The 16,034-nt window shown below is 44.2% G+C and overlaps 1 long non-coding RNA gene across 1 annotated transcript in view; it reads left to right on the top strand.

The window, feature by feature from the left end:
• LOC134809334 (uncharacterized) overlaps window positions 1-6,747 on the top strand; it is a 33,776-nt gene extending 27,029 nt beyond the window's left edge. The window contains exons 2-4 of the long non-coding RNA XR_010154792.1: window positions 4,115-4,399; window positions 4,872-5,035; window positions 6,483-6,747. This is a non-coding gene — a long non-coding RNA (uncharacterized LOC134809334). The remainder of the gene's footprint in view (window positions 1-4,114; window positions 4,400-4,871; window positions 5,036-6,482) is intronic.
• The last annotated feature ends 9,287 nt before the right edge of the window (window positions 6,748-16,034 follow it).

Genomic DNA, 16,034 nt, shown 5'->3' with positions numbered 1-16,034 from the left:
GGTGGTCCAAGGTTTTCAATGCCAGGTCTAATTCCATGGCTTCTCTATAGCTTTGAGGTGGGGATGGGGCGAGGATGCACTCCTCTTCCAGTTTACTCCACAAGCCCTGCTCTGTAGTTCTGAGACCACATTCTGTGGCCACAGCTGAGCGCGAGGAGGCATGGACAGTCAGCCAAGCTAAGTTCCTTCTAACACTTTGGCATTGGGACACAATTAGTTTAGTTGGTCTCCTTGGTCGGATGCTTGCTCCAGGCAGCAATGAACTACTAGTCTTATGCAGGAGTGTGTGCAGAAGCCCCAAGCCTGTAACCTGGTAGGTTAGGAGGCCCTGACCTCAGCTATTACCCTTCCAGCTCTTGGCTGCCATTTCTCCTGAGATCTGCTTGTGCTGCATGACCTTGGCGCCTATGCCCAGCCTCAGCTTCTTTACCTAAAGCCTCTTTCCTTTAGCTAGCTCTGAGTTTTTTATTTTCTGAAATCAAGCAATCTCTGAATAAATAGTGTAGTCCTCTGAATTCCAGGAGAGTTACAAACCAAATTGCTCTAAAACGGTTCTATTTTCTTAGCAACTTTCATCCTAAAAGATATGTTTTCATCAAAAGAAGAAAAGCGTTTTTTAACAGATAAAGTTTCATGTATTTTGGTTCATGAAACTTTAAAATTTTGGTCAGGCCGTAGAATTCAGGTTTTCAAAACCCAAGAACAATGTGGAAATTCTCCTTTAAATCTCTTTTATTTTCCTTTTCCTTTCTTGGTTCTGAAGAATTTCTCCCATGCATACATTCTGGTAACTCCAAATTCATAAGGTCTGTACCTTGGTTCCTATTCCATTCATTCAATAATTCAATCAATAATTTATTCATTCAACAAACCCTCATTACCTACTAAGCACCTGGTATTGTATTATATGCTGTGAATTCAGAGATTAGTAGGAAAATTTCTTCAGGGTACTCAGTTATTAGGGGAAGCAGACACGAAATTGCTGAGTATAGCAGAATAAAAGTGCTCTGGTGGAGGTGGTTACAAGGTTGTCTGGAAGCACACAGAAGGGGCCTGGGACATGGCAGGTACCTCAATTATCTGAGTAGAGCTGGGGGAAGGTAGGAAACACCTCCAAGAAGTGAAGCTTGAGCTGAGGCTTGATGGCTAAGTATGTCAGTTCTTCGGAATGTCAGTATGGGAAGCAGACACCTAGATGGAATTAGACACCTGTGAGGGATACATGAGGGAAGCAGGAGGAGGTGAGGAGGGCCTTCAGACAGGGAGGCAGGTGTAACCCTGTGGAAGGAGAGGGGAAGGAAGAAGGGGTGGTTTGGGAGAGCCTCAGCTGGCAGCACAACTCTGAGAAAGTCTCAGCCAGGCTGATGGGAATCCCCAGAGCACAGACTGCCCATCAGAGAGGTCCCATGTAAGGCAGGAATGACCCAGGGCTAGTCCTGACCACCTCTCCTCCCTGTGCTTTGTCATGGGTGGGAACAGCCTGGAGAGAGGGTTGCCCCGGCAGGAATTCTGCAGTGGATCCTGAAGGTGTGGCACTCGGAGGCTGTCAGACATTTACATTACTCCCAAGGCATTTTCCACTGAAGGGAGGTCTGGGCAGTGCCTTCCCATGGCTGCCACACTAAATGAAGCCTACCCTGGTGGAGGAGATGGAGAAAGATGTTTCCAGCAGGAATAAATAGCATGAGCAAAGGCCTGACAGCAAGAGTGAGCACGACAAAAGAACACACAATGGAGAAAGGACAATCTTTTTAATAAGTGATGCTGTGAAGACTGGACATCCACATGCAGAAGAGTGAAATTAGACCCTTATCTCACACCATACACAAAAATCAACTCAAAATGGATGGATGAAAGGTTTCAATGTAAAACCTGAAACTATACAACTACTAGAAGAAAACATAGGGGTAAAGCTTCATGACATTAGTCTGGGCAAAGATTTTTTCAGTATGACCCCAAAAGCACAGGTAACAAAAACAAAAATAGACAAATGACATTGCATCAAACTAAAAAGCTTCTGCACAACAAAGGAAACAACAGGGCGAAGGGAGAAAATATTTGCAAACCATAATCTAATAAGGAGTTAATATTCAAAATACATAAAAATGCAAACAACTTAATAGCATGAAAACGAATAGCTCTATTAAAAATGAGCAAAATGGCTGGGTGCGGTGGCTCACGCCTATAATCCCAGCACTTTGGGAGGCTGAGGCGGGTGGATCATTTGAGGTCAGGAGGTCAAGACCAGCCTGACCAACACAGTGAAACCCCGTCTCTACTAAAAATACAAAAATTAGCCTGGCGTGGTGGTACACGCCTGTAATCCCAGCTATGCGGGAGGCTGAGGCAAGAGACTTGCTTGGACACGAGAGGCAGAGGTTGCAGTGAGCTGAGATCGTGCCACTGCACTCCAGCCTGGGCGACAGAGCAAGACTCCATCTCAGAAAAAAAAAAAAAAGGGCAAAACACCTGTATAGACATTTTTTAAAAGAAGACATACAAATGACCAATAGGTAAATGATAAAATGTTCAACACCACTGATCATCAGAGAAGTGAAAAATCAAAACTGCAATGAGATATAATCTTACACCTGTTAGAATGGCTACTATCAGAATACCCAAATATAACAAATGTTGCTGAGGATATGGAGAAAAGGGAACCATCTTACACTGCTGGGAGGAATGTAAATTAGTACAGCCATTATGGAAAACAGTATGGAGTTTCCTCAAAAAAACTAAAACAGAATTACAATATGATCCGGCAATGCCACTGCTGGGTATATATCCCAAGGAAATGATATCAGCATATCAAAGAGATGTCTGAACTTCCATGTTTATTGCAGTATTATTCACAATAGCCACATATGGAATCAACCTTAGTGTCCATCAACAGATGAATGGATAAAAGAAATATGGCATACATACACAATGGAATCCTATCCAGCCTTAAAAAAGGAAGGAATCTTGTCATTTGTGACAACATAGATGAAACTGGAGGACATTATGCTAAGTGAAATAAGTCAGTCACAGAAAGACTGCATGATCTCACTTACATGTGGAATCTAAAAAAGTTGAACTCATAGAAGCAAAGAGTAGAATGGTGGTTACTGGGGGCTGTGGGATTGGGGAAATGGGGAGATGTTGGTCCACGGGTACAAAGTTTCAGTTAGACAGGAGGAATAAGTTCTGGAGACCTAATGTGCAGCATAGGGACTATAGTTAGCAATATTGTATTGTATACTTGAAATTTGCTAAGAGAGTAGAACTTAATTATTGTCACCCAAAAAAGGCAACTGTGTGAGATGATGGATATGTTAATTAGTTTGATTGTGGTAATCATTTCATAATGTATACATATATCAGAACATCACATTGTACACATTAAGCATATACAATTTTTATTTGTCAATTATACCTCATTAAAGCTAGAAAAAAGAAAAAAAAGAGTGAGTGTGGCAAGCTTGGGAGAATCACAGGTAGTTCAGTGGAACAGAGGGAAGTTTGACTTTAGGCTTAATATAAAGGGAGCAACCGAAAGCTTAAAAGAAGGAGAATGATAGAGTCAAATCTCCTTGACTGGAAGTTTGTAATGTCCACTGAAGCTGGGTTGTGCGATGGACACTTTCAGCCCCCAAATGTACCATCTCTTCCTTAGGACTAAAGGTGTCTGCCAACTGGATGGGAAGACTCACACACTACTATCATATATTGAGTACCCAATATGTACCAGGCACTATGAAGCCCCAGTCCTATAGTAACTTGTTTAACCCTTTCAACAATCCTGTAGAGAAGGTCCTGTTATGTCCTCATTCACAATTGTGGAAACTGAGGCACAGAGAGATGTAGTAACTTGCCCAAGGGCACACAGCTGAGAATCCTGGGACTGAACACACTCTGTCCCCAAGCCTCCACTCTCAACCACCATACTCATCTTTTTTCAAAATTTTGTCTCTCTAGAGAGGCATGCAAGTGAAAAATTGTCCCATAAGCATCTCCCACTCGGCCCCATCAGCCTATGTAAGAAGGCTGCTTAGACATGTGAGGGGGTTATACAGATGTGTGTGGGAGTGGGGGGGTCACCTGGAGGGAAACATAGTGTTTTTTCTCCTCCTAGGTTCCACTTCCCACAACACCTCTGCCACCAACCAATTGAGGGTCTTCAGGAGAAGTGTTCTTATCTGTGCAATAGAGCCCGCCAGAAGGGGCACCTGGCAACCCTCTTCAGAGGCCTGATCCTGTGCTGCAGAAACCTATGGACCTGCTCAACCTGTGCACTGGAATTCTAGGGATAGCCTGAGCTGTCCCTAGGAGGCTGGGAGCATTCTCCAGCAGAGACCAGCAACTGCCTCCTGCCTGGAGAATCTGGAAGGAGGAAGGGCGGCTGGAATCACCTGTGATGGCAAGTGAGGGAGAGAGGGCAGAAAAAGGTAGCAAAACTGCACTCCTAGGACTTGGAATGGCAAGGGTGAGTGAGCTTCTGGAGACCAAGTGTCTTCCGTAGAAGGTAACTGGGCTGGCACTGTTTCAAAGAGTCCCTACCCAAGAGAGCTGCCTGCTAGAGTGAGGGGTCCCAGCAGAGAGAGGTTGTGGGGGTGAACCAGACTGGGCAGGAGTTGAGAGGGTGCCTTGTTACTGTACAGTCTTACAGTAACTCATGTAAACCTCACAACAATCCTACAGGGAAGCTCCTGTTAGGCCCGCAACAGAGACAGTGCAGTGCTAAGGATGTTTCAAGGCTACCCAAACACCTATGGAAATGCCCCAGGAGGGGGCATCCTTTGGGAGCCTTCCTAGAGACAGCCAATGATGGGATTATTACAGGGTAGACAGGGAAGTATGACTGTACTCTTTTCTCCCACCTCTCTGCTCAGACTCCAGTGTGTCAGAGAAGACAGGAAGACCAAGAAACAGCCAAGGAGAGGGGCTGAGGAATGAGAGATGGAGGAGACAACAGATTGTCCTTCCCATTGCCAAACCTTAGGCCGGGCCTGAGGGGATCAGACTGGGCAATTGAATCCTCAAAGGTTCCTGGAAGGTATGGGCGCTGAGTAAGATGTCAAGGGATAGGGAACGGGGAGCTGATGGTGACAGGTGCGAATGCAGGTGTTTGAGCAACAGTCTGTTTCCTATTACCACCCCATCAACTTCAGTCCATGTAACAGGCTAGTTTTACATGCATCTACTGACCAGCCACATATACATTTAGTCCTTTGAGGAAGAGGATACTATTATCGTCATTTCACAAATGAGGATACTGAAGCTCAGAGAATTTAGGGTACTTGCCCCAAATCTTTAAATTCAAATCACTTCCTTCTTGGTTAACTTCATAAATTTAGGATTTTTTTTATGTCATAAAATAGGAAATGACCACACCTATGGTGTCAGTGCAAAGTCTAGTGAGGCTCTGAGCAGGAGTGGGAAGAGACATCTGGCCGTGGGTCTCTCCTGTGGCAGGGGGGCTGTAAGGTTGGAGACAATCTAATTGCCACCCTGATGACTTAGCCTCAGCTGAGGATGGGCATGTGGACACATAGAATGATTTCACCTCTTATTTTCATGGTGACTGATGCCAGTGAGCAGTAAGTTGTGGGAGAGGCACGGCAGGGAGGGTGCTGTGTGGAATTCACAGCATGCCTGGAAGCTACCCACTCTCCCACCCACCTTAGCAGGCTCCAGGGAGAACAGCCTTTGCCTTCCCACATTCCCCTTAGGCTCCTCTGTGATCTGTTATGATCCACAGATGTGCACACACACACGTATGCACACAAATGCTAACACATGCACATGCATGTACAACCATGAATACATGAACACACATGTACATGCGCACGCACATGAGCACAAACACATGCACACATAAATGTCTACAAACTGGCATGCACACATGCAAATGCAGACCCACATGCCCATATACATGCACATACATATGCACGCAGACACATGTGCATACAGGCACACCCCAAAGACAGACACACACACGTGCCCCCACACCCAGGAATGCACATCCATGCACAAGCATACATGCATGCATGCAAGCTGCTTTTTGTCGCAATCTAGAAATCAGTTTCATGACCCTGTAGATGTACCTCCTCTATGAGTCAAGGTGGCATAGTAAGCTCAGAAGGAATACTTTCCTTCTTGAGATAGGTGGGTTTCCCCTGAGGAAATGATTCAGAAAAATGTTTCCTTCCCAAATCAGAACAAACTAGAAGGGAAATTTTATGCCAAAATATTTGTTTTCTTGACATGGAGACAAGTGAAGCAGCACCCTCATCCCTTTGTGCCCTTGGCTCCTCTACCTCATAGTGCCTGATGCGTGCAGCTGCATGGCTCCAGGCCCTGGCTGGATGGGTGCCCTCTCACAGGGCTCCATCATGAGCCAGACTGGGGGGCCACCCTGCAGAGAAAGACCTGGACCAATGTGTATCCTTACTGAGCATGGTTATTTGATCTCTGTTCTAGCTCATTCCTTCTGTTCTTAGGACTACTTAGGAATTGAATGTGCTGAGACTTCCTCTCAAAGGAGCCCCTCCTTCTTAAATGAATCCAGGAGAGAAGTTCTGAAAACTGTGGTCTATGCTAAAGGAATGCAGATATTTATAAATGGTCATCTGCAGTGAATGAACCAAGTCCAAATGACAATCAAGGAGAACTGTAAACATAGGAAAAGAGGGCTGAACCCACGCTTCCAGGGAAGGAAGAAGAGAGAGAGAAAGAGAAGAGAAGAGAGAGAGAGAGACTGACTTCTGGAATCAATCAAGGGAAGTCTGGAAATGGTGGATGAATGGAACAGAAATCCCCAAGCCAAGTGTGAACAGGTGACAGGCCTCTCTAGGGCCAAGGGGCTAGACTCTGTAGCCAAGCACTGAGCACCAAATGTGAACATGATAGAGTTGTCAGTCAGAAGAAACTGCTTGCCTATTGTCTAGTAAGCTGCACCTTGAACAACCAGCTGGAGTGGTGGTTCTGGAGTAGCTGCCTCTTCTGGTCTGGAATGCATATAAACACCACGAAAAAGGCCCAGAGCTGGGCTGGCAAGGGGTCTTTCCCTGGGGAGAGCAGACCACCCACACCTTTTGGGAGACTACTTTAGGCTCATCCAGGAGGCCTTTTGATGTGTCTGTTATACTGAAGATAGTGTTTTGAGGTCCCCAATCTTTCTTTATGTTGTTGGCTGTCATATAAAAAACAAACATCAGGAGAGAGAAAAACTGTTTTAACTCAAGTAATAGCTTAAGACTAAACATGAAATAAATTCAGGGTTATTAACAAGAATCTATCAGATCTTCTGCTAAAAGAGAAAAAAAGAGAGAGAGAGAAAGAGAAGGAGAAGGGGAAAGTGGGGGAAGGGAGAGAGGAAGAGAGGGATGAAAAGAGAATGGAGGAAGAAGCGAGGGTGAAGGAAGGAGAAAGGAAGGACTATGAGAAAAATCAGCACAGATCATCTTTGGTGTGTATTAAAAACAATATAGGAAGTTTTTTATGTCCATAAAAACTGCCTTTTCCCATTTGTGTTGACTATGTTGCCCTCAAGGTCTAGTGTTATATTCTCTCACTTTTGATAAACACATGGTAGCAAGATACAAAAACAAAAGCAAGAAAAAAACCAATATAGCCATGTGGATAAAGGAGTACTAGTATTTAATTTCAATGTTAAGGGCAATAGGGCTGGGTAGGGACTGTGGCTAATTGGTATACATCAATCCTATCTAAAAGGGGAAGTCACCATTCAGCACCAGGCTGCTGTTGCCTTGAGTGAATGCAGAGCTTATATTGCCAGATCTGATTTTGTAAGAGATACTGAAAATTCAGTTTTATATGAAATCTCCAAGTTTTAAAGTATTGAACCAGTTCTTTGTAAAGCCCATGGCAGGCTCCATTTATATTGGGGACTTCTGGTTTGTCACCTGAGCCCTAAAAGGACAACTGAAATATTAAAAGTGTGACATCCATTACTCTTTTCAAATGCTGCACTTCCCCTCCACCCCCCAGACATAGTAGCAGAAACAGGTTGGTGTTTTAGATGTTGGCATAATCAGGACCTTTAAATTAAGTAAAATAAGCAAAGTGTTTTTCTTTTTTTAAACACTGTAGCCATGTTTAAATATGTCCCCCATATTCTTTGGCACTCTTCCCATTGCACAGTGGCATCTATTATGCCCTCTCCTCTAGAATCTGGGTGGGCTTGTGACTGCTTTGAACAATTGATTATGGAGAAACCAATACTATGTGACTTCTAGTCTGGGTCACAAAAGGTCATGAAGTTTCTTCCTGATTCCCCTGGAACGTTTCTTGAATGCTTGTGCTTGGAATGTTCAGCCTCTCAAGAGCCTCAGGACAGTCTCAGAATCCAGTATCCATGCTGAGAGAAGCCTGAGCCCTGTGGAGTAGTCATGCTTAGGCACTCTACTGGACAGCTCCAGCTCAGCTCCCAGTCAACAGCCAGCCACTGGTCTAGAATTGCATCCTCCCACTTTTGAAAAAGACATGATACCAAGATAAATGTTTTTCTGACTAAAACGAAAACAAAAGCAAGAAAAAATCACGGAAGTCCAGCCTTGTTGAACCTCCAGAAGACTCCAGCTCCAGCCACCACCTGGCTATGATGGCTGGAGAGATCCCAAGTGAAAAACATCCGGCTGAGTCCACTCTATTCACAGAACCTAAGAGACAATAACATTGTTTTAAGTCTCTAAGTCTTAGGGTGGTTTGTTAAATAGCAATAGTAACTGGCAGAAGCATCTACTCTAGTCGGTGTAAGCATGAAGGGCTAGAACGAGATCCCTCTAGTACTGCAGCCTCACTTAGTGCTCCACTCATTGGCATTTGTTGTGTTCTTGCCCCAATTCTCATGGCACTGGAGGGAGGGGCAAGGCATTCCACAGGAAACCTAAGCATCAGCTAGCTGGGAGGGCTGCCAAGCAGGCTAGGGGAGCCCCAGCTTGGAGCAGCCTCCACGTGAGGCAATTAAAATGTGAAATGTAACCTTTAAGGAAAGAGCCTGACTTTACCTTTGCATCTTGGAGACTTGGGATGCAGAAGACCTGTCAAGTCCTGTCCTCTCCCCACCCCCCACTCTCTCCCCAGCCCTGATCACGTTTCTGTCTTATGTTTGGACACAGGACTCAGACTTGTGTACACATGGAGAATAGCGTCTGGCGCCAAGAACGCAGAGCAGCTGAGAACTGGTGTTTCTCCTCTTAGGAAAGAAAATGACAGGGAAAGGAAGAAAAATAGGAAAGAAGAAAGGAAGAGAGAGAAGAAGGAAAAAAAGAGGGAGAGAGGGAAGGAAAGGGTAGGGAAGGAAGGAAAGAGGAAAAGAAGGAGGAAGAGGAAGAGATGGAGAGAAGAAAGAAAGGAAGGAAAAGGGAGGGAAGAAAAGGAAAAGAGGGAGGAAGGGAGAAATGGAAGAAGGGAAAGAAGGAAAAGAAGGAGGAAGAGGAAGAGATGGAGAGAAGAAGGAAGGAAAAGGGAGAGAAGAAAAGGAAAAGAGGGAGGAAGGGAGAAAAGGAAGAAGGGAAAGAAGGAAAAAAGGAAGAAGAGAGGAATGGAAGGAAGAAGGGAAGGGAAAGAGGGAGACAGGTAAAGAGGGAGGGAGGGAAATAAGGAAGAGGGAGAAAGAGGGAGAAAGGGGGGAGGAGCAAAGGACGGAAGAAGGAAGGAAAGAAGAAGGGAGGGAAGGGAAAATAGAGGAAATGAAGGATGGCACAGGGAAGGGGAAAAAGGACGAAGAGGAGGAAAAGAGGGAGGGAAGAAGGAAGAAGAAAAGGAAAGAGAAAAGAAGGAGGGAGGGAGGGAAGGAAGACAGGAAGGAAAACCAAACGTTGAGGTAGCACTGTGTGTTTGGATTTCTTGCTTTACTGAAGTATTACCTTCATCAGAAGCAGATGGACTGAATCACGTCAAAGTCTACCTAGGCAGGAAGCATTGTTTTAATTTACCCAGGTCACGGCAAACATATTGTCATTCAGCATGTGAAACTGTTTGAACTTACAAGGAGTAACCCAGCAACAGCAATTACCCCACGTGTCCGTTGTGCTCTGATGACACAAACGCAACTGGAATGGAGTCTCATAATTTCACAAGGTGACAAAACATTGAATTCTGATGTTTCACCTCCACCTGCGAATGAGCAGGGAGGTGCTGAGAGGCCAGCTGAATACACAAATTCCTTGGGCCCATGGGCACTGTACAGAGGCCGGCTGCACTGGGGCAAGCTTGCCCTCCTCTCAACCTCAGGCCGGCAGCCAATGCAGAGCAGCCCCACCGCGGGCTTTTGTCTGCTGAGAGCACACCCCCTGCATTTCTTATCAGATTTACTGTGACAAGGACCCGGAGAAAAGCAAGATGCTGGTAAGAGCTCATCAATTCAGACCCCACTATTCAGAAATTTGGATTTATTTTTTTGTCACGGAGAACTAGAACTGATGTGAATCTTGGCACTATCCTTGAAAAAAAATCATTCATAATAACACAACAATAATATATAACATTTACTGAGTTCTGACTCTGAACGAGGTACTGTCTGGAGTGCTCTTCGTGGATGTCTCATTTAATCTTCAAAGCAACACTGTGAGGAAGGTCCTATTATTCTCTCCATTTTGCAGGCGATTACTTTGAGGCACAGAGAGGTCAAGCCCTGCCCAAGGTCACACAGCTAATGAATGGGAGAGCCTGGATTCAGAACCCCAGCAGTCTGATTGATGCCAGAGCCATATTCTCAATCACGCTTTAAAAGGCAACTCCCAGCTAGGTCAAGAATTCAGATTGTTTCTATGGACCTGAAAATCATTTTAACAGTACCCATTTCTGTTGTTAAAAAAAAAAAAAGACAAGACAGTGACCCAATCGATGATTCTTATCCATTCACTAAGTCAAAGTTGCTCCTTGACCATCCTGTTAGCCCTTATTTCATGCATGTGAAATGAATAAAACTTCATTTTGTTCAAAAAGACCCTTGGATTCAGACTTTCTATGCCTTTAGGTGGGCTTTCTTATTATTATTCAAAGTCACTGAGGTTTTTCTCAAAGACTTCGGAGACTAAACTAATCACAGCTGCCTTTGAGGGGATCACTGGGGATGGGATGTTTCAAAGCGCCATCTAGATTGGCAATCAGGGGACAGCCCGTGTCATCAGCTGCCGACTCCCAGGGCAGCTCAGCAACGGGGCTGAGAGCTCTTGACTCCCACTTCTGTTGATAGGCACAGTTGGTGGCCTCTGGCGTTTGGCTGGAACCCAGTAGCTGGAGAGATTCTTTGAGCTGGAGATAACCAACAAGGAGCCGATGGAGAATACAGGAAAGAGCAGAGGAATTTGAGGTCCTATATTTGGCACAGACAAGAGCTGTTTCTGGGTTATAAAATGTCTCTGGGCCTGTGTTTCGGGGCAGGTGTGGAGGAAGGAAGATGGCTCTCTCACCGTCTCCGGGAACAGATGGCTGGGCCTTCCCTGCAAGCAGCCGGCTTGCCAGCTGATGCTACAACATACTGGCTCTAAAACCCTGGCAGGGCAGGCTGAGGCTACCTGGATTTTTTAAAACCAAAAATTCCCCACTCCTCAGCTATGTGAAAAGGCAGAAAATTGCATTGTCCTATACAAAAATCACAACCACAAAACCCCCAAACCACGCACAAAATAAACAAACAAAAACACTCTGAACCAAAAACCTTTCAGAAAACAGGGACGGGAGAGAATCTGCCCACAAGCCGTGAAAGGTTTCCCTTAAACCATTTTACTTTGGCAGGAAAGAGGAACGTCTAGATTCTCAGAACCATATGGCATTGGGGATCATCTAGTTTGGGGTCTAGTGTTGCCAAATATTTTTCTAGAGAACATAAATAGTCATGTTTTCATGCAAAAGTTCGTGATTTTGAGAAGTTGATTCAATATAAAAATTTTTTAAAAGCCATGAAGGCCACACAAAATCCACCCAAGTACCTCATTTGGTTCTCAGGGCTTTGGTTTGCAACTTTTGAAGAGCCTTGGCCTCTTGCAGAGATGGAGAAACTGAGATGGGGAGAGGTGAAGAGGTTGTTACACTGGAGAGCAGCAGATGGCTTACCAACATTAGGTCAGTAGCAGATACCATCAGCACCCCACCAGTGCCCCTCCCTCTTTCCCAATTCAGTTGGCTCCCTCTAACCCTCAACAGCCAGTGTCTGCAGATCTATGCCCAAGGATATTTTCAAAACTGTGAAAAGTGGCTTTCCCTGTGAAAGCTGGAAGCACTGAGGAAGTAATATCCCCTGGAAGCAGCTCACAAGAAGTGACTATGGGGGTTCATGTATAAATACCCCACCTCCCTCACCCCTTAGATGGGATAACTCTGAGGCACATGCTCTACACTCTTTCCCAGAGCTTCCCCAGGAGATCGAGACCCAGTCACCCACTGTGGTACCTGGATTGATAATGCACCTGTCATTGTCTGCCCTCCCTTCCCTGTCTCACTGCTCCATGTCCTTCCAGGTATTTCCTGCATTTCCCAAATAAACTAGCTGCACTTGAATGCTGTGTAGTGGTGTGCCTCAGGGAGAACCAAAACTAAGCACTGGTCTGATTAGCTGTGATGTGTATAAAGAAGAGAGCCTTTATTTCTGGGATGCCTTCTGATGAAAACATTATAAATTATGGAGGTGAAATATTTCTCTATATCAAGTGTCAGGTACCACATGCCCAGTGTGTGAACTCTGGGCCTGATTAAGGGTGCTTATTGGTTTCATGGATGTAAGTGGGGAGAAACAGTAGAGACTGTTTACATCTCTCCATAGCCTTGGGAAAGGCTGCCCTGGAAGAAGACATGCTGGTTCAACTGTACTCAGGAAAAGAGAATGTGCTGGCCCTGCCCAGCACAAATAATTACTGGGACCATGTTTCTGAATATCACCTAAATGCAAAATAATGAGAATGCCATTTCTATTTAATAATGCTTTTATTAAAAGCAAAGTTCAATTCAGTGATGTGAAAAAGCAGGAGAAATTATCTTTTCATTTCTTTTCTCCTTTTCCCTCCTCTTTCCTTCCTTTCCTTTGCTCCTCTCCTCCCTTGTCCCTACAGGAAGGACAGGCACTAGCCACTTTGGCACCAGCACCAGCTGGATGATAATACAGTGCTGGGGACACCATTTAACTCCTTCTTGGCCAGTGAGGATGGTGCAATGGAAAGTCTAATAGTGCATTTTCTCACCAATCCTTGTGACTTAAAGAAGTACTGATAAAACTTATTTAGGGGTGAGTCTTAACCTTTGCCATGCCATTGAGCCCCTTTGGCATCTGGTAAAGCCTATAGACCTTTTCTCAGAATAATAGTCTTAAGCACATGAAATAAAATACAGAGAATCACAAAAGAAACTAATGATGTTGAAATACAGTAATAAAAAAGCCAGATATGTGATAAATGCACATTTACTAATGCATTAAATATGATCTACTGGCAAGTCTAACAACTACTATAATTTCCATATAGTGCTGAGCATATTTCAAGATATCTGCAACAACTATAACGTGATGAAAAATATCTATGATTTCTCTTTGTGATAAACTCATAGATATCACTAATACAACTGTGGACATGCTAAACTGCAGTCAGAGGTTAGTGCAAATAAATATGATTTTTCCCCATCCAAATTGACAGAGTCCACTCACCCAATATTAACCCCCCCTAGTTATGAGGCAAGAGGTGGAGAAAGCCATTCTTTTGCAGCCTTCTAGTTTCTAGGGAACATGGCAGGTCTTTGTGGGAAATTGCCCAATTGTCCCTTCAGTCACATTTTTAGCAACCATTTATTGAACACCTATGGTGTTCCAGGCACTTTATTTACTTTAAAAAACCTGTTTAGGCTTTCTGGTACGAGAAGATGATTAATCATACTCCTCAGTTCATAGCACATAATAAACCCTGGTCTATGAAGGCCCTGCTTGTGTTTTATTTCCTCTTCCACCCCCACCCCACCTCCATCATCCCCAGTCCTCACCTTCGTGCCCCACCCCCATACAAGCATCCCCTCTGTGTCCTTGGTATGTGTCCTGATATATGCAGGCATCCCTGTCAAATAGGCAAAGCCTTTTTGTGAGTGGGATTTTAGTTTCCATAATTGGCATCATGTTACAAATCTCATTTATTTTCTTACCTTTTTTTCGCTCAATGCATTATCATGAAGAACTATTGCCATTGTTGTATGTCCATTTTGTATGTTGCTTTTTGCTGCTGCATGGTATTTCATAAGGTGCATCCACCTTACTTTCCTTATCCATTCCTTTAAAAATGGACACTCAGGTTGTATCTAACTTTCCTCCAGGTTGTCACCAACAAGCTCAGTGAACATCTGAATAAAGATGTCCTTATAAACCTGTACATGAGTCAGTTCCTCTAAGCTCTATGCCTGGGATGTGGGAGGTCACCAGATCATAGCGCATGTACCAACTAAATTTCACTGAGACAAGCCAGATTGCTTTTTAAAAAGCCTGCACTCATTACACACCCCACAGCCATGCACGAGTACTCCCCTCCCCACATCTTCATCAACGCTTGGTATGTTCACCTTTTTAGTTTTGGCCATTTTGATGGTTATAAAGGGTCAGGTACTTTACACACGATAGCAGATGCTTTGGGGCCCCAAGTTGCATCTTGGAGCAACTTTGATATCTACCCCAGTGGAGATGGACCCATCTGTATGAGTTCAGAGTCACATCAAGCCCCCATTGCCTATATCAAAGACTTCAGTAATCCATTTGTGTCATGACTTCTCTTCTGTCCCCCGTTTCTCTCTCTTAGCTCCTTGAGCTTACCCCCCAAGTAAACTACCCATAACCAAGTCCTCTGCTTTTTAGAGTACCCAATCTGAGACATATATATTGTTCCTATACCCACAACAACTCTGTGAAGTAAGTGTTCTTCTCACTTTAAAGAAGAGGAAATAGGCTCAGAAAGAGTAAGTGACTCGCTCAAGGTGACACAGCTGATAACTGACTGAGCTGGGATTGAAGCCTGTGACCATCAGTCATTCTTTCATTCAGGTATGTTTTGCCATTGTGATGTGTGCTTTGAAGGATGCCAAAGAAGCCTGGGTCTCAGCACCTGATGAATGTTCTCACTGGGGAACTAAACAATGTAAATTAAGCAGTCAAAGATGAGTGCCATTCTTTGTTCATTTATTCATTAATTCAGCAAGAATTTATTGAATGTCTACAGTGCCCAATATTAGTGAATAGTAGTGAACAAACACAATGATTACCTTCATGAAGCTTATATTCTGGCAGGGGGTATAGAGAAATAATATAAATAATAATTGCAATTAATAAGCTGTTCATTCTTCCAATTAATTTACATCAGCCTGGATTACATTTGGCTGCATAGAACAAAACCAGACTCCAGGGGCTTAAGCACAAAAGGCTTTATTTTTCTTCCATAAATAAGAAGTTTTGAGATAGGCAGCCTAGTCCTGATGCATTTGCTCAGGAAATTCAGGAATATAGACTGTTTTTCACTTCTGGTTCTGCCAACCTCAGATGGCCAGATAGTGGCTGCTCCACCTCTCAACATTGTGACCGTGTCCCAGGCAAAATAATAGGATAAGAGTTAAAGAAAAGAATCAAAGGGTTCACTTCTGCCAGGTCTTTCCCTTTAGCAAAAGAAAACCAAAAACCTTTCCTGGGAGTACTACTCAGCAACTTTCACCTACGTCTCTTTGAGCAAAACTGGGTCACGTGCTTGTGCATAAATGCAAGAGAGTTTGGGAAGAAGTAGTTTAACTAAGTACATCATCACACCAGACATAATGGGGGTTCTATTAGTGTAAGGAGCAAATCGATAGTGGGTAGTGGGTAAGCAGTGTTGGGCACAATTCTATTCTGTCTCTCAATTTACATGTTGAATGAGGTTGGAAAAAGTCATTGAGTGTGAGGAAAGGAGATACCTGTGAGAACCAAAGACCTCAGCTGCTTCTCTTCTCTCATGCTGTCTCCTCCTGCTGTCCTGGAGTATACTTGCCAACAGGTCTGTGAGATCTTAAGAACTAAGAGAGTGAGTACAGAGTAA

The sequence above is a fragment of the Pan troglodytes genome, chromosome X, assembly GCF_028858775.2.
Source record: "Pan troglodytes isolate AG18354 chromosome X, NHGRI_mPanTro3-v2.0_pri, whole genome shotgun sequence".
Lineage (NCBI taxonomy): Eukaryota > Metazoa > Chordata > Mammalia > Primates > Hominidae > Pan > Pan troglodytes.
Note: the sequence above shows the minus strand (reverse complement) of the source record. Positions and strands in the feature narration are given on the sequence as shown.